Source organism: Lepidochelys olivacea, assembly GCF_965140295.1.
Source record: "Lepidochelys olivacea isolate rLepOli2 genome assembly, chromosome: 1".
Classification (NCBI taxonomy): Eukaryota; Metazoa; Chordata; order Testudines; family Cheloniidae; genus Lepidochelys; species Lepidochelys olivacea.
The window spans coordinates 214,890,412-214,908,987 of NC_140411.1; positions in this window are offsets into that span (position 1 = coordinate 214,890,412).

Consider the following 18,576-nt stretch of genomic DNA (forward strand, 5'->3'; position numbering starts at 1 on the left):
ACTCAAAGGCCTCAAAAACTAACCAAGGTGAAGAACACACCAAGAATACATCAACATGTCAACTGAAGGTTCAAGTGGTGCATCTACCTCTGACCAGCCCGAAGCACAAATACAGCTACCTACTGAAGAAACAGTGTCTCTAAAACCTAAACACAGTTTGCAATGTTTGTTGGTAAAGTTTTCTCATTTATTGAAGTTACAAAAGATGGCTACTAGTGCACCTCTTGCAAAAAAGCTAATGAAGAAGGAAAGCTTCCCAATGCTATAATTGGTAAAAGTGGAGGAGATTGGTTTGCCAGACAGATCAGCAAAGTCAATGCTGACAAACCACGTGAAAAGACTGCAAAACATCAAGTCTCTGAACTTCAACAACATGCAGAAAGCCTTATAAGCCAGTCACTTTTCAAAGCCAATTTCAGAAGTAGTTAATGAGGCTGTGTCATGGGTCTGGCCCGCAGTTGTGCCTGCGCACCGCCAGCCGGGGCTGTGTGGCATAGTGGCCAGAGTCAATCCCTGCCCCCCAGGCTCAGGGCTGTGCGGCCTAGCGGCCAGATGAAGTGGGAGTGGGGGCTTGGGGGAAGGGGTGGGGTGGGAGTAGGGCAGGGGAGGAACAGGGGTGGGAAGAGGCAGGGTGGGGGCAGGACCTGGGATGGTGTGGGAGTAGAGCGCCGCCCCCCCCGGGGTAGAGGGGAAGTCGGTGCCTAAGGCACAGCCTCCTCTCCCCAAATACTGAGCAGATCCTGCAGTTCCACAGAGGTCCAAACGGGAGAGCATTTGCTGCATGAAGGTGCCATGGTCACCTTGTAAGATGCAATGAGACCTTTCCAAACCGAGCAAATGGGAAATGGAATTTCAAAAATTCCTGGGGCTTTAAACAGAAAGGGACAGATGGTTGTTTACCTGACTGCAGGGCAACAGAGTTCAAACTGCTGACCAAAGCAGTCAGGATGGGCTTTGTGGGACACCTCCTAGAGGCCAATTAAAGCAATAAAATCAAGCGTGGTGTCTACACTGGCACTTTGTCGACAAAACTTTTGTGCAAAAAGCCTTATGTCTCTCATTGGGGTGGTTTTATTTTGTCACCAAAATAGGGCATTTTTGCCACCAAAAGTCACATTGTAGTGTGTACGCGTCCACTGTTTTGTCGACAAAAGCTGCCTTTTGTCAACAAAACTCTGTACGGTAGATAAGGTATTTAGGTGACTAAGTCCCATTAATTGATTGAAATTAATAGGAGTTAGGCACCTAAATACCTTTGAGGATCTGGACCTAAGGGACTTGGCCAAGGTCACATAGGAAGTCTATGGCAGAGCAGGGAATTGAACTTTGATTTCTTGAATCCCAGGCTAGATATTAGCCCCAAAGTTGGTAGGTTATGCCTTGGGCTGAGGTGCAAGAGGAATGGATTTAAGGTGCAGGAGAGCAAATTCAGATTCAGTATTCTCTCTGCACTGGCTTGTTAGAATAATTGGACTCTCCTCTCTATCTATCTCTGTCTGTCTGTCTCACCCCTTTTCAAATTTTCAATTATCATGTCTTCTCGCAGAAGGAGGGGAGATGGAGCAGGGGGAAGAGAGAGAAAAGACCAAAAGAGAGAGAGAGAATAGAAGGAAATATAGAAACATGGGAAAGAAATAGAATGAAGGAAGAAGTGTAAATTGAATTCCAAAACAGCAATCTCAGATGTTAAGAGTCTTATTTCTAAGGCACAGTAAGGATAATCTTATCTAGTAGCATCACAGAAAATGAATTCTAGCCCAGTAGCACAGATTGAGCCATGTCATGTGATAATGGATCTACAGGGAGTTTCACAAAAGAAAAGGAGTACTTGTGGCACCTTAGAGACTAACAAATTTATTTGAGCATAAGCTTTCGTCAGCTACAGCTCACTTCATCGGATGCATTCAGTTTCAGAGTTTGCTGTTGCATGTTGAAGGGCTTTCTATATAGATGACATTTTCTGCTAGCAGTACAGCTGCTGAGCCCTGGTCTACACTAGGACTTTAGGTCGAATTTAGCAGCGTTAAATCGATGTAAACCTGCACCCGTCCACACAATGAAGCCCTTTATTTCGACTTAAAGGGATCTTAAAATCGATTTCCTTACTCCACCCCTGACAAGTGGATTAGCGCTTAAATCGACCTTGCCGGCTCGAATTTGGGGTACTGTGGACACAATTCGATGGTATTGGCCTCCGGGAGCTATCCCAGAGTGCTCCATTCTGACCGCTCTGGACAGCACTCTCAACTCAGATGCACTGGCCAGGTAGACAGGAAAAGAACCGCGAACTTTTGAATCTCATTTCCTGTTTGGCCAGCGTGGCAAGCTGCAGGTGACCATGCAGAGCTCATCAGCACAGGTGACCATGATGGAGTCCCAGAATCGCAAAAGAGCGATTGGACCGAACGGGACCGAACGGGAGGTACGGGATCTGATCGCTGTTTGGGGAGAGGAATCCGTGCTATCAGAACTCCGTTCCAGTTTTCGAAATGCCAAAACCTTTGTCAAAATCTCCCAGGGCATGAAGGACAGAGGCCATAACAGGGATCTGAAGCAGTGCCGCGTGAAACTGAAGGAGCTGAGGCAAGCCTACCAGAAAACCAGAGAGGCGAACGGCCGCTCCGGGTCAGAGCCCCAAACTTGCCGCTTCTATGATGAGCTGCATGCCATTTTAGGGGGTTCAGCCACCACTACCCCAGCCATGTTGTTTGACTCCTTCAATGGAGATGGAGGCAATACGGAAGCAGGTTTTGGGGACGAAGAAGATGATGATGATGATGATGAGGTTGTAGATAGCTCACAGCAAGCAAGCGGAGAAACCAGTTTTCCCGACAGCCAGGAACTGTTTCTCACCCTGGACCTGGAGCCAGTACCCCCCGAACCCACCCAAGGCTGCCTCCTGGACCCAGCAGGCGGAGAAGGGACCTCTGGTGAGTGTACCTTTTAAAATACTATACATGGTTTAAAAGCGAGCATGTGAAAGGATTACTTTGCCCTGGCATTCGCGGTTCTCCTAGATGTAGTCCTAAAGCCTTTGCGAAAGGTTTCTGGGGAGGGCAGCCTTATTGCGTCCTTCATGGTAGGACACTTTATCACTCCAGGCCAGTAACACGTACTCAGGAATCACTGTAGAACAAAGCATTGCAGTGTATGTTTGCTGGCATTCAAACAACATCCGTTCTTTATCTCTCTGTGTTATCCTCAGGAGAGTGAGATATAATTCATGGTCACCTGGTTGAAATAGAGTGCTTTTCTTCAGGGGACACTCAGAGGAGCCCATTCCTGCTGGGCTGTTTGCCTGTGGCTAAACAGAAATGTTCCTCGCTGTTAGCCACAGGGAGGGGGGAAGGTTGAGGGGGTAGTCACGCGGTGGGGGGAGGCAAAATGCGACCTTGTAACGAAAGCACATGTGCTATGTATGTAATGTTAACAGCAAGGTTTACCCTGAAAGAGTGTAGCCACTGTTTTATAAAATGTGTCTTTTTAAATACTGCTGTCCCTTTTTTTTTCTCCATCAGCTGCATGTGTTTCAATGATCACAGGATCTTCTCCTTCCCAGAGGCTAGTGAAGCTTAGAAAGAAAAAAAAAACGCACTCGCGATGAAATGTTCTCCGAGCTCATGCTGTCCTCCCACACTGACAGAGCACAGATGAATGCGTGGAGGCAAATAATGTCAGAGTGCAGGAAAGCACAAAATGACCGGGAGGAGAGGTGGCGGGCTGAAGAGAGTCAGTGGCGGGCTGAAGAGAGTAAGTGGAGGGCTGAAGACAGGGCTGAAGCTCAAATGTGGCGGCAGCGTGATGAGAGGAGGCAGGATTCAATGCTGAGGCTGCTGCAGGACCAAACCAGTATGCTCCAGTGTATGGTTGAGCTGCAGCAAAGGCAGCTGGAGCACAGACTGCCACTGCAGCCCCTCTGTAACCAACCGCCCTCCTCCCCAAGTTCCATAGCCTCCACACCCAGACGCCCAAGAACGCGGTGGGGGGGTCTCCGGCCAACCAGACACTCCACCACAGAGGATTGCCCAAAAAAAAGAAGGCTGGCATTCAATAAATTTTAAAGTTGTAAACTTTTAAAGTGCTGTGCTTAAAGTGCTGTGTGGCATTTTCCTTCCCTCCTCCACCACCCCTCCTGGGCTACCTTGGTAGTCATCCCCCTATTTGTGTGATGAATTAATAAAGAGTGCATGAATGTGAAGCAACAATGACTTTATTGCCTCTGCAAGCGGTGATTGAAGGGAGGAGGGGCGGGTGGTTAGCTTACAGGGAAGTAGAGTGAACCAAGGGGCGGGGGGTTTCATCAAGGAGAAACAAACAGAACTTTCACACCGTAGCCTGTCCGGTCATGAAACTGGTTTTCAAAGCTTCTCTGATGCGTACCGCGCCCTCCTGTGCTCTTCTAACCGCCCTGGTGTCTGGCTGTGCGTAACCAGAAGCCAGGCGATTTGCCTTAACCTCCCACCCTGCCATAAACGTCTCCCCCTTACTCTCACAGATATTGTGGAGCACACAGCAAGCAGTAATAACAGTGGGAATATTGGTTTCGCTGAGGTCTAAGCGAGTCAGTAAACTGCGCCAGCGCGCCTTTAAACGTCCAAATGCACATTCTACCACCATTCTGCACTTGCTCAGCCTATAGTTGAACAGCTCCTGACTACTGTCCAGGCTGCCTGCGTACGGCTTCATGAACCATGACATTAAGGGGTAGGCTGGGTCCCCAAGGATAACTATAGGCATTTCAACATCCCCAACAGTTATTTTCTGGTCTGGGAATAAAGTCCCTTCCTGCAGCTTTTGAAACAGACCAGAGTTCCTGAAGATGCGAGCGTCATGTACCTTTCCCGGCCATCCCACGTTGATGTTGGTGAAATGTCCCTTGTGATTCACCAGAGCTTGCAGCACTATCGAAAAGTACCCCTTGCGGTTTATGTACTCGGCGGGTTGGTGCTCCGGTGCCAAGATAGGGATATGGGTTCCGTCTATGGCCCCACCACAGTTAGGGAATCCCATTGCAGCAAAGCCATCCACTATGACCTGCACATTTCCCAGGGTCACTACCCTTGATATCAGCAGATCTTTGATTGCGTGGGCTACTTGCATCACAGCAGCCCCCACAGTAGATTTGCCCACTCCAAATTGATTCCCAACTGACCGGTAGCTGTCTGGCGTTGCAAGCTTCCACAGGGCTGTTGCCACTCGCTTCTCAACTGTGAGGGCTGCTCTCATCTTGGTATTCATGCGCCTCAGGGCAGGGGAAAGCAAGTCACAAAGTTCCATGAAAGTGCCCTTACGCATGCGAAAGTTTCACAGCCACTGGGAATCGTCCCAGACCTGCAACACTATGCGGTCCCACCAGTCTGTGCTTGTTTCCCGAGCCCAGAATCGGCGTTCCACAGCGTGAACCTGCCCCATTAGCACCATGATGCATGCATTGGCAGGGCCCATGCTTTCAGAGAAATCTGTGTCCATGTCTTGATCACTCACGTGACCGTGCTGACGTCGCCTCCTCGCCCGGTATCGCTTTGCCAGGTTCCGGTGCTGCATATACTGCTGGATAATGCATGTGGTGTTTAACGTGCTCCTAATTGCCAAAGTGAGCTGAGCGGTCTCCATCCTTGCCTTGGTATGGCATCCGCACAGAAAAAAGGCGCAGAACGATTGTCTGCCGTTGCTCTGACGGAGGGAGGGGCGATTGACGACACGGCTTACAGGGTTGGCTTCAGAGAGCTAAAATCAACAAAGGGGGTGTCTGTACATCAAGGAGTATTTCAGGCAGGACTTCACGGAGGGTTCCAATAAGAAATGGTGCACCTAAGTTATCGTTCTTATTGGAACAAGGAGGTTAGCCTGGCCTCTGATTGATACATGGCTAGATTTACCTCGCTGCACCTTCTCTGTGAGTGACTGCAGTGTGACCTAGAGGAATGAGTCCCCTAGACAGGGGAGGAGGCAAATGAGTACAAAACAAATCTGGTCTATTTCTTGTTTTGATCCACTCCATCTATCTTTTACATCTTTGGCTGGCAGCAGACGGTGCAGAAGGACTGCATGCCATCCACATCTCATGACTGCTCGGCAGAAGATGGTACAGTACGACTGCTAGCCATCCTCATCTCTTGCCTGCCTGGCAGAAGATGGTACAGTACGACTTCTAGCAATCCGTATCACCTGCCTGCTCACCATAAGATGGTTCAATAGGACTGACTGCAGGACTAAAGAGAATGACCTGGTCAAGTCACTCCAAATTTAGTCCCTGCGCCCATGTCTGCCCAGGCGCTCCTGGCCGACGTGGCCAGGAGCACCTCGGACATGACGATGATGGCTACCAGTCGTACTGTACCGTCTGCTGCCACAAGGCAAGGGGTTGCTGCTACTGTGTAGCAATGCCGTACCGCGTCTGCCAGCACCCAGGAGTCATAGGGTGACGGTTACCTGAGCGGACTCCATGCTTGCCATGGTATGGCGTCTGCACAGGTAACTCAGGAAAAAAGGCGCGAAATGATTGTCTGCCCTGGCTTTCACGGAGGGAGGGAGGGAAGGGGGGCCTGACAATATGTACCCAGAACTACCCGCGACAATGTTTTAGCCCCATCAGGCATTGGGATCTCAACCCAGAATTCCAATGGGCAGCAGAGACTGCGGGAACTGTGGGATAGCTACCCACAGTGCAACGCTCTGGAAGTCGACTCTAGCCTCGGTACTGTGGAAGCGCTCCGCCGAGTTAATGCACTTAATGCACTTAGAGCATTTTCTGTGGGGACACACACACTCGAATATATAAAACCGATTTCTAAAAAAACGACTTCTATAAATTCGACCTTATTCCGTAGTGTAGAGATACCCTGAGCCAGGAAAGAAATAGAAGTGTTGTTCCAACTTTTACTTTTACTTCCTTCAGACTATAAAGGTGGAATACTCTATCTGAGGACCAAGACAGCAGCAGTATAAGGTCATCTGAGGTTCATGAGAATAGCAACATAAGCCTCTAAGATCCATGGAGATGGAGATGCATGGTTTTGAGCTCGGGTCCTTGGGAATGTGTTCTTGAACTAAGTGCATAGGAATGGGGTACAGGGCTACATAGGGCTCTTGAGGATGTGTGGCTTTCATACATGGGAGTGTAAGCGCACTTCTGATCGTGGGGGGTCACTAGAAATGGGAGGCATTCTCAATCCAGATTCTGTGGGAACAACAGTGCAGGGCCTTGATCCAGGGTCCATAGAATGGCAGTGTAGCCTTAATTTGGGGTCCCTAGGAACAGGTGTGCCATGCCTCCATGCATGTGTTTATAGAGAGCAGTGGTGGGAGGGGAGTCACTGAGTATACTGGCAGGCCCCTGAGTTCATTCCTCCCCAGGCTGAAAATTGCTGACATTTTTCTGGCATGTTTTCTTTATGAATGGGCAGTTCTGCTGAACTCCGTCTTAATTTTTCTTGAGCTTCCTCCAGAGCTGAGCACAAAATTTATCTATTCCTTTGGTAAAGCATGTGTATCGCTGCTGCAATCTTCTTCCAGGCTGTAATTAGTGTTGGGACAAATGAGGTCAGCTAGAATTTCAGCCCTGGGTGCTGAGAGAATGGTATGCAAACTCCACAACCCACAGAACCACATTCATGTTTCGCAGACCTTTCATAACATTCTAAACATTCCCACCAATCACGTGGGCTACTCAGAACTGCATATCAAAAATGGGATTAGAAAAGACTTTTAGATTTAACCCTCAAGATTTTATCCTACCAAAGGCGTGGCCATTCTTTGCTCCTCACCCTGCCTTTACCCTGTGATAAGTAAGTACTCTCTTCTGAGTAGAGGGGTGGGGTGAATAACTGATTTTTCCATTTACAGTTCATTCTGAAAAATTGAAAAAAAAAACAATTGGTTTAAGTCAAACTGACACTGGAATTTTTTTGAATTTTCAGCCAGTTGAAAAAGTTGAAAAACTTTTGTTTCATCTCAAAGGGCTAGAGTGACAAAAATAGAGTCAGAGTCTGACAGCCCAGTAGTTAGGGAACTCACCAGGTTACCTCTCCCTGCTCTGGAGGAGGTACTTGTACCCACATCTCCCAGCTGACTGTCATAACCAGTGGGATACAGAGTCTTTCTTTTGCCCAGTGACTATGCATGTATCTCATACAAAGTAGAACGGCTTCAACAGGAAAGACAGAGAGGCCAACACCAAACTACCCTGTAGCCTGAGAATTAGGGCTCTCAACTAGTAGAGGGAAGGCCTGGATTCAAGTCACTTCTCTAAAGTAGGAACTCAAACCTGGGTCTTACACCTCAGAGGTGAATGCCCTAATCACTGGGCTTTTGGGGCATGACGGGGGAACCTTACCATTGCCTTTGTTGAGTGGCACCTCAATCCTCTTGTGAATCTAGCCCAAAAAATCAAAATGTGTCATTCTGACAATGTTGAAATAAACCATCTGACATTTCTGAAATATATTTCTTTTTTGGTTTTGTCTGTGAAAGAATCAATGTGAATTTGTGAAATGGTTTGGTTGACACATTTTTCATAAAAAAAGTCTCCTGAAAATTGTTGCTCACCCTACTTCTGAGCTGCTTCCTGACTTCTCACAACTCCTCAGCTCTCACCCAAGAGTGCCCTAGCTCTTCCTCTTCTATGTCTCCATCATGTCATGGTTGAAAAATGGAACCATGGACCAGAGCAATGGAGGTTTTCCAGAAACTGGTGTCACATATGGATGATATGCTGGGGAATTGGGTAGGCTGTAGTAGGGAGGCAAGTCACATGGGAAATGCATGCTGGAGGTCAGAAGTGCTTTCTAGCACTAGGTGGACTGCAGTTTTCCAGAAGATTGGCGAAGGCAATGGGAGGCAGGTTTGCATGAGCAGCAAGCATTTCTGACATTCTGGAAATTGTGTGGCCTCCCCCACTATGAGCAAGTTTCCTAGTCTGGCACCCTACTCTTTCAATCTCCCAGTCTCTTGGAAAGAACCTGTACCAATTGTCAGTGAATTAGAAGCTGCCATTCTGCTGGCCCAAGACTGGTGTACAGTGCATGGTGATGTGCAGCCAGCTCTGCCCTACCCTATGCCATGGGAATTCCCAAATGGCTCTTTAATCCTGCTTTCTGTTGCCTTTGTGCAAGAGTTGCAGAAAGGAGATGGACTGGAGCCAAATTCCTGGCCCTGAATAGAAGAGGCAGTGTGGTCCAGTGGCTTAGATACTTGAGTGGGTCTTGGGAGGTGTGGGGTTTATTCCCATCTCTGCTGCTGACATTCTGTGGTTCAGGCAAGTCAATACCCCTTTTTGTGCCCCTGTTTCTCTTCCCACCCCATTGGTCTACTTATGTATTCTGTGGGACAGTGACAGTTCTCCTGGTATGTTGCCTAGCATGGGACCCTAACCCGAGTCAGGGCCTTTAGGTATTACCATAATAAATTTGCAGTACAATGAAAACTAAGGTGTTATAGTTTCAAACTACATATGTATACTACAACAGTGGCACTGAAGTGAGTAAAAGGGAAAGAATGTTTAGTTAGAGAATCAATAATCAGTGTTGTCCAGATTCACTGTAACAAGGGTGTGTATTACTTTTCTGAATTTATACCAAAGCCCTAATGTATATTTAAGGATATTTTCCCCCAAGGTCAGTGAGAAACTTCTGGGTAATGAGGTAGCAAGTGAACTGAGAGGAAAAAACAGCCTTTTAAATTTCCTATTGTGAGCAGGGGTGTCCCAGGGTTGGCAGCCTCAGTGGAAAAAACAAAGGAGAAATGAACAATGGAGACAGAATCCCATACAAGTTGATTCTCTGGGTCAGAGACAGTGTGTGTGAGAGAGAGAAGCTGCAAAGAGACAAGGAGTAAATGGGAGAGGAAACCCCAGTATCCTTTGAGTTTAGAACTGAGGCATATTGGCAAGGACTGGAGTGTGTGCAGGCAAGGTTTACACTGAGTCTGCCTTACTGTACCTGGGCATAAGCAGAGATCATCTGTCTGAGGTGCTGTCAAGTCAGCATTTCACCAGCATTTAGTTGAACTTATAAAATGTTAAAGGCAAAGAAAGAAAACAACACAGGAGCAAAGGGGCTGAGTGCAGAGAGTTTATTTGCTCTGCATTTCTCTGCATAAACTCAGTGACTCCAATGGGTGTAGTGTGGAAAATATCCTTGGGTAGCTGGAGGATGCTGAGATGGAAAAGTACTCTCTGATCTGTCCCTAGACACTGGGGAGTGGCCAGAAGGAGGTGGGGGAGGAAGTGGATGGAGAATGTGAATGTGGAAAAATACTTGACTTCGCTACGTTCCAAATGGAAGCAGTGGTCTGTGCCTGGCCCAGATGGCGTAGGGCATTCCCCATGTTTTCCAGAGTGTTCCAGATCAATCCATGTTTAATTACTCAACTAAATATGCCAAGTCCAAACACTAGCATAGTGGACAAACCCTGCCCTTCTCTACCATGACCAGAAAGTGCATTCTTCTAGCCATCCCACTCTGGACAGGCAACTGGTTTTTGGCACACCCGCTCCATGAAGGCTTGCTACTTTCTGCTACACAGTAGGGATTTAGAAGTGAGGCTGGGTGGGTCAATGGATCTAGTGCTGAGCAGATTCATAGATTATAAGGCCAGAACAGACCACTGACATCATCTAGTTTGACCTCCTATATAACATGGGCCATAGGACTTCCCTGAATTAATTCCTGTTTGAACTTGGGGATACCATTTAGGAAAACCCAATCTTGATTTAAAAATCTCCAGTGATGAAGAATCCACCACAACCCTTGGTAAATTGTCCCCATGTTTAATCACCCTCTCTTTTAAAAATGTATGCTTTATTTCGAGTCTGAATTTGTCTAGCTTCAACTTCCAGCCATTGGATTGTGTTATACCTGTCTCTGCTAGTGTGAAGAGCCCTCCATTATTAAATTTCTATTTCCCATGTAGGCACTTATACACTATAATAAAGTCACCCCTTAATCTTCTCTTTGATAAACTAAATAGATTTTGATCCTGAAGGCTATCACTAGAAGGCACATTTTCCAATCATTCTCATAGCTCTTCTCTGAACCTTCTCCAATTTTTCAAAATCCTTCTCGAATTGTGGGCATCAGAACTGGACACAGTATTCCAGTGGTGGTCATACCAGTGTCAAATACAGAGGTAAAATAACCTTTCTACTCTTACTCGAGATTCCCTGTTTATGCATCCCAGGATCACATTAGCCCTTTTGGTCACCACATCGCACTAAGAGCTCATGTTCAGCTGATTATCCACCATGACTCCCTAGGCTTTTTCAGGTTCACCAGTCATTCCTAATGCATGGAGGGCCCACAAAGCTAGATGCTATTTCAGCCCTGTAGCTGATACACTGCCTCTGCTTGCCTTATGGGAGAGATTCTTCCCGCCAGCCCTTAGCAATTCCCCTCATCACTGTTCAGAATCTTTAACTAGAGCTGGATGCATTTTTTCATGCAAATAGGGTTTTTTGCTGAAAAATGTTTATTTTGGGTGACGGAAACTATTCATGAATTTGGGTCGATTTTGGCAAATAGTTTTGGTCAAAAAATGTTCAAAGGGTTCCAACTTTTCATTTTGGAAAGATTTGTTTTTATTTTGAATTTCCTGAAATTTTACCCAAAAAATTAAATTACATTAAAAACCTCAAGACCAGAGAGAAACATTTTGTTTAACCTGAAATGAAATTTTTGTGACTTTTCATTTCACTGAGAAATTCAAAAACTTTTCATTTTAGTTTGATCCGATATGGGTTTTTTTCCAGTTCACCCACCAAACCAAAAAAATCAGTTGTTTTCCCAGCTCTAGTTTCAACATCTTACTATCACTTCTCAAACTAAATCCTTTAGGCAAAATGTTATTAGTTTAGTCTCAGCCCAAAGGGGAATTCCAAAGGGAAGGCTTTTTTATTTATTTATTTTTTAAATTCGAGTTAAACAGGTTAATCCACTGTTGTGTAATACAAGGATGAAAAATATACACTTTGCCCATTTTAAATATGCAGTTGGATTTACCATGCCTCTTTTACTTTAATATACAATGAAGTGTGCAGGTATATTTTATCCTAATCGATGCGTAATTATCGTCTAATTAGCTAGGATATCTATAGGATGGTGTCTACACTCCAGTCACAATCTCATTGAGAACTTCTTTCTTTGTCTCATGGTAACGTCAGTGTTTTGTTATTGTGTGTCTGCATCTAAAGGCAGAAGGACATAATTCCTTGGGAAGCCTGTATCAAGGAGGTGGATTTTGCACTTGGATATGAACACAGTGGAAAAAAAGAGCTAAATGCTTTGCAGAGTGAGAGAGAGAGAAAGAGAGAGGAAAGACAAAGAGATGAGAATTGTATGGACAGATAGATCCATTTAGAATTTTTTAGATTTTGAACTCTCTGAGGCAATGACTGTCTCTTTCTATGTGTTTGCACAGTGCCTCGCACAATGAAGCCCTGAACCTGATCAGGCACTATTGTAATACAAATTATTATTAATAATACTAATAATAATTTTCACAGCCAGGATCCTGCCTTTGTCATTCCCCTAACCCCAGCACTCAAGGATTTAAATATATGTCTCTCTTCAGTGACACAGTTCTTGTGGAGTACAGCCATTTTGGTGAGTTCTCCTAGACAATCAGCCTAACTCTGAGGTAGCTCTGTGTGTCACAGTCAGCACTATTTAATTTTCAAGGATTTAATTATTAATTCATTTCCATTTAATTATTTTTAACATTGAAAATTTAAACAAACCTGTGCATGAAAAAGCTGTTTTCAAATAGTGCTTGCTAATGGTCTCAGCTACAACTGTTGTAATCTGACACAGACACAGTGCTAGGGCTAGACTGTGCCTTTAAGGGAGTGTCTACGCTTGCAGCGGTATGTAGAGTAGACACTGCATGCACAGCTCACATGGGTATAAACAGCAATGTAGACAGTGAGGCTTTTCTTCGGTGAGTGGACTACAGAAGCCTACAGTAAAGAGCATGCCTGGCTGTCTACATGCCCAAGGAATGCCTCCCCTGTCTACACTGCTGTTTTTATCAATGTAGTATCCTGCTGTGAGAGCCTTTCCCCACTGCCAGAGAGGCTTTCACAGCCGTGTGTAACTACTCACAACAGGGTGAATGTAGCCTGCTTTTCACTGCAACGTGTAGCCCCATGTACCCTACACACCGCAGCCAATGCAGACAAGGCCTAAGGCACAGCCTTTAGTGCGCAAACCATGGCTTGCCTCTCCCCATGACCCTGTGCACTCACTATCTGGAGCCCATTCTATAGAAATCCCAGGCATCCAGCATTTGGCAGCAAAGCAGTGTTCTAGGGCACTGCTTTCAGATACTGGCATCATGGCCCAGAGAACAAAGAAAGGAAGCCGTCTCCTAAGCCACTACTGCAACCTCATGGTGGCTGCAGCACACCATGCCTGCTGCATCCTTCTCTATGGGAGACAGTGAGGAGGAATGGCCTTGGTCTCTGCTGAGAAGTGATAACAGGGCAGCAGGGTGGTGCTCCAGCTTCCAAAAAGCAAAATATTACTATTGTAATGAAGGTGGTAGAGAACAAGAGGTGGAGTGAGAGAAAGGAGAAAATCAGCCCAACAGACAGAAAAGCGGAGAGAGAAGGAAGGAAAACAAAAGGGGAGAACAGAGAGCAAGACAACTGGTGGAGGGAAGGAACTGAAGAAAAAGAGGAAAGAAAACAATCATGAGCAGACATGGATTGGGGAGTATTAGTATCTTTTAACCCTATCATTTCTGCAGTGGTTTTCTTGCATTTTCCCTGGCAGGAGTCCTGTACATTTGTCAGTTATGGTGGAATAGCTCAGGTGATGGGACTCCAGTCAAATTAGTCTGTACAATTATCTGTAGGCATGGAACTGGATTAATGGGGCATTTATTTTAAAAGAGAAATGATAAAACTATGAAAGATGGCCTCTTATTCCCTAAATTTCAAGCTGTGCCTTAGCTGTTTTCCTGGTGTCATCTGTTGTTGGTGGTGAGACACAGAATTTCACATGCAGAGACAGCAGGTGCAATGGTAATACTAACGTCTTGCAATTTTACCAATTTGGTTTGGAGGGGCCATCTTAAGAGTGAGCAGGTAGTTCAGTCTCCCGCCTCCCTACTGAGATTGACAACAAGGAGGCCAGTAATGCGAGCTGTGATGGATTTATTTTCATGTGTACATCTGCCCACTTAGGAATTGGACTGAGAACCGCATAGTCCATTGATATAGTCATCGGATGAGAACAACTCTCAGACAGAACAGATTGAGGGTCAGAGTAGAGCCAGTCCAGTCAGTAATCAACCCTGAGTCGCCCTTGCCCTTCTGAGCTTTCCTAAGAAGTCTGGTGTTCTGAAAGCATCCAGTATAATACCTGAGCTACTTGCAAACTTATTCAAGTGAACATAAAAAGATCACCGTATCAGTCTGTCTCTCTTTCACCTATTCATGGTCTTATTTCTGTCACATCATCCCTGATTTCTCCCTCACCTTCCTTTGTTTGTGATCATCACTCAACAAGTTATGTCGTATTTCAGGGCTGGATCCTGCAGACACATGCAGTACCACTGGGCATAGTACTTACCACTATGCCCAGTCGTAAGCACTATACCAGTAGCAAAGTATCTGCAGGATCAGGATTTTCGTATGAGTCACAATTTCCCTGCACTTTGTGTCGTTCTTTACACCAGTAGAAACAGGGGTTAATAAGCTACCAAATCTAAATGGCAGTGTTTTATACTCACTGTGTACTGGTGTAAATAATGGCAAAAAGTGTAGGGCAGAGAATCAGGCCCGCTGTCTTTTCCTGGACTATTAGCTCATGTATGCAATTTCACACATAATATATTAATAATAATATTTTATTGTTATATTAACCTCCTCTCAGATTTTATCCTGGGATTGTACCTTCTCCGGATATTCAGTTTTTAACCCTGGATGAAACTGATGTAATCCTCCACAGACACAGTACAGACACAGTTAATTTCAGATTTGTTCCTATATATTTCCTGACATAGTATTAGAATCATAGGGTTAGAAGGGACCACAAGGGTCATCTAGTCTACCCCCCTGCCAAGATGCATGATTTGTTGTGTTTAAACCATCCAAGACAGATGGCTTTGCAGTCTCCTTTTGAAAACCACCAGTGAAGAAGCTTCCACAATCTCCCTAAGCAGTCTGTTCCATTGTCCTACTGCACTTACAGTTAGGAAGTTTTCCCTGAGATTTAATCTAAATTAGTTTGTTAGGGACTAACTATTGTTATTATTAGCTGGCTTTCAGCCAGATCTAGCTGCTCCATTGTATAACAGCTCCCTGATTTACTTAATAAGTGGCTAAATTACAGCTGATGGTTTCAATAGCTGCCCGTGGGGGATTATGTTGTTCTGTTAGTTTGCAATTAAACTTTATTTTGTAGCACACTTTCATGGTGTACAGAGTTAAACAGTTCACTAACAGCCACAGAACTTCAATAAGGCAGAAAATATGAGTCCTGTAAAAATGATAACGGAGAAGTAGAGTCAAAAATACATACATTAAATAAATAAAACAAATAAACCACTCCAAAGTCAGGAGATCTGCAATTGCCATTGCAATGTCAGTTTTGAAGGGATGTAATGGCTGGAGGGAGAGAGAAAATTTTATTGTAATTTCTGGTTTTACTACTTGGCGAGAGGTTGGAGTCTATGATGAAAATAGACAGATAGACTGACTGTCAGATTTTTTATAAAACTTCAAAAGAAATGCTCCACTTTATACACGCTCCAGTGGAAATATATATTTCAAACACATGTTTGTCACACTTCATAACACTTTGCTAGTACAAGGGAACCTGATAATGACAAGAAACAATATGAAATTGCCTAGTCTCCTTCGTCCAGATGTGTGACACACACAAACTCAGCAAGCAGTATAAATAGTGCATCGGATTCAGGCACCACATCTTCATCTATGAACCTTAAATAATCTCTCACCATCTACATTTCTGCTGCCATTTTTTCTCTCAGCTTCACAGTCATGCTGTCCTGCAAACCAGGGATGTCATTTCCCTTTCTTCATCTGAAAATGCCCTCTCTCTCCTCCCACCTCATCTAGTAATCCTTTCTTTGTGTCTGCTTTCATTAATAATCCCCTCACATCTCTTGTCTGGAACTTGTTCTATGTCTTCGATGTGTCGACTGTAAACTCTTCTGGGAGGGCAACACTGCTTTATCTATATTTGTAAAGTGCTGTGCAAATTTACCGTGCCACACACATCATTTCCAATAATAATCAACATAACAGAGAAATTTCAGGTCAAAACTTTTGCTGTAAATTAGGAGGAGGCAAAAATAGGGTATAGGTCACTGAGGTTATGGACTCATAACAGTTCACACTTTGTTCTTATATAGTGCCTTTTATCTTAAGTTCTCCAGCTACCTGAGCTAGTAAAACCTAACAAATGAACAAATAATGCAACACATCATTTATTTGACTTATAGTTGAAACTGTCTCGAGGATTATGAAGTTAGGGAAGAGAAAAAAAGTGAGAGGTTATGGAGGTATGGAAGGAAAAATGATAGTGCTGGGGTCATAAACATAATGAATCTATCTGCTGCAGACACACAGCTGGAGGAGGCCCAGGCTGCCCTGAGCCACCCCAATCATACCAGATGGCCCAAGCCCCGGGCCGGCCCCAGCTCCTGAATGGGAAACAAGCCATGCTGCGCCTGCCCTCCCGAGACGCCTGACGGGAAAAGCAAAAGCTCTTCCAGAAGCATGCTGAACATTTTATATGCACCATGCAGGTTCTGGGTCTGCTGAGGGGGCGGTATCCGCTAATCAGTTTCCTGGGCTCATCAGTAATCTCTCTTGAGCCCAGGGAGATTACCAATGAAGCCAGGAAGCTGAATAGAAGATACCATCTCCTCAGTCACCCCAGAACTTGCATGGCGCATAATAATAAGCAAAATCTTCCTCTGGCAGAAGCCCAGCACTCACAAACTGTCAAAACCTGAGTCCAGCAGCGGCAGCTGCACCAAGGGAGGCTTAGCCTTTCCTGATCTAGTATAGCTGCTGCCTATACACAAGAGTCTGGCTGTTTATACAGTACAGATAAAATTGGATTTTATGCCTCAGTGAGTTTACAGTTACACTGACTTAATCTAAAATAATTTAAAACCGAGTTAAACCAGATTATGTATGTACTGTACGGGTTGCATAGGTTTAACTAAATTCATTTAAATCAATCTTGTTAAAACTGGTGCATCTTTTCTGGTACAGACAAAGCGTCTCTCTATGTCTTTGTTCCCAGCTGGAAGTAATGTAGCCTGCAAATCATTTTCACATCTTCCAGCTAGATATGCTGTATGCTTCTGGCAGGATTCCAGTGATGGTGATACTAGTATTTGGCATGTCTACAGTCTCTGCCAGGTAAAGAGTCCAGAACACTTGAATGAACTGAGCCTCACAACTCATCTATAAGGTAGGTGGCGGTTATTATCCCCACTGTACAGATGAGAAAAGTGAGGCACAGATCATAGAATCATAGAATAACAGAGTTGGAAGGGACCTCTGGAGGCCATCTAGTCCAACCCCCTGCCCAGAGCAGGACCAATCCCAACTAAATCATCCCAGCCAGGGTTTTGTCAAGCCTGACCTTAAAAACTTCTAAGGAAGGGGATTCCACCACCTCCCTAGGTAACACATTCCAGTGTTTCACCACCCTCCTAGTGAAAAAGTTTTTCCTAATATCCAACCTAAACTTCCCCCACTGCAACTTGAGACCATTACTCCTTGTCCTGTCATCTGCTATCACTGAGAATAGTCTAGATCCATCCTCTTTGGATCCACCTTTAAGGTAGTTAAAAGTAGCTATCAAATCCCCCCGCATTCGTCTCTTCCATAGACTAAACAATCCCAGTTCCCTCAGCCTCTCCTCATAAGTCATATGTTCCAGACCCCTAATCATTTTTGTTGCCCTTCGCTGGACTCTCTCCAATTTCTCCACATCCTTCTTGTAGTGTGGGGCCCAAAACTGGACACAGTACTCCAGATGAGGCCTCACCAATGTCAAATAGAGGGGAACGATCATGTCCCTCGATCTGCTGGCAATGCCCCTACTTATACACCCCAAAATGCCATTGGCCTTCTTGGCAACAAGGGCACACTGTTGACTCATATCCAGCTTCTCGTCCACTGTAACCCCTAGGTCCTTTTCCGCAGAACTGCTGCCTAGCCATTCGGTCCCTAGTCTGCAGCGGTGTATGGCATTCTTCTGTCCTAAGTGCAGGACTCTGCACTTGTCCTTGTCGAACCTCATCAGATTTCTTTTGGCCCAATCCTCCAATTTGTCTAGGTCCCTCTGTATCCTATCCCTACCCTCCAGCATATCTACCACTCCCCCCAGTTTAGTGTCATCCGCAAACTTGCTGAGGGTGCAAGCCACACCATCCTCCAGATCATTAATGAAAATATTGAACAAAACCAGCCCCAGGACCGACCCTTGGGGCACTCCGCTAGATACCGGCTGCCAACTAGACAAGGAGCCATTTATCACTACCCGTTGAGCCCAACAATCTAGCCAACTTTCTACCCACCTTATAGTGCAT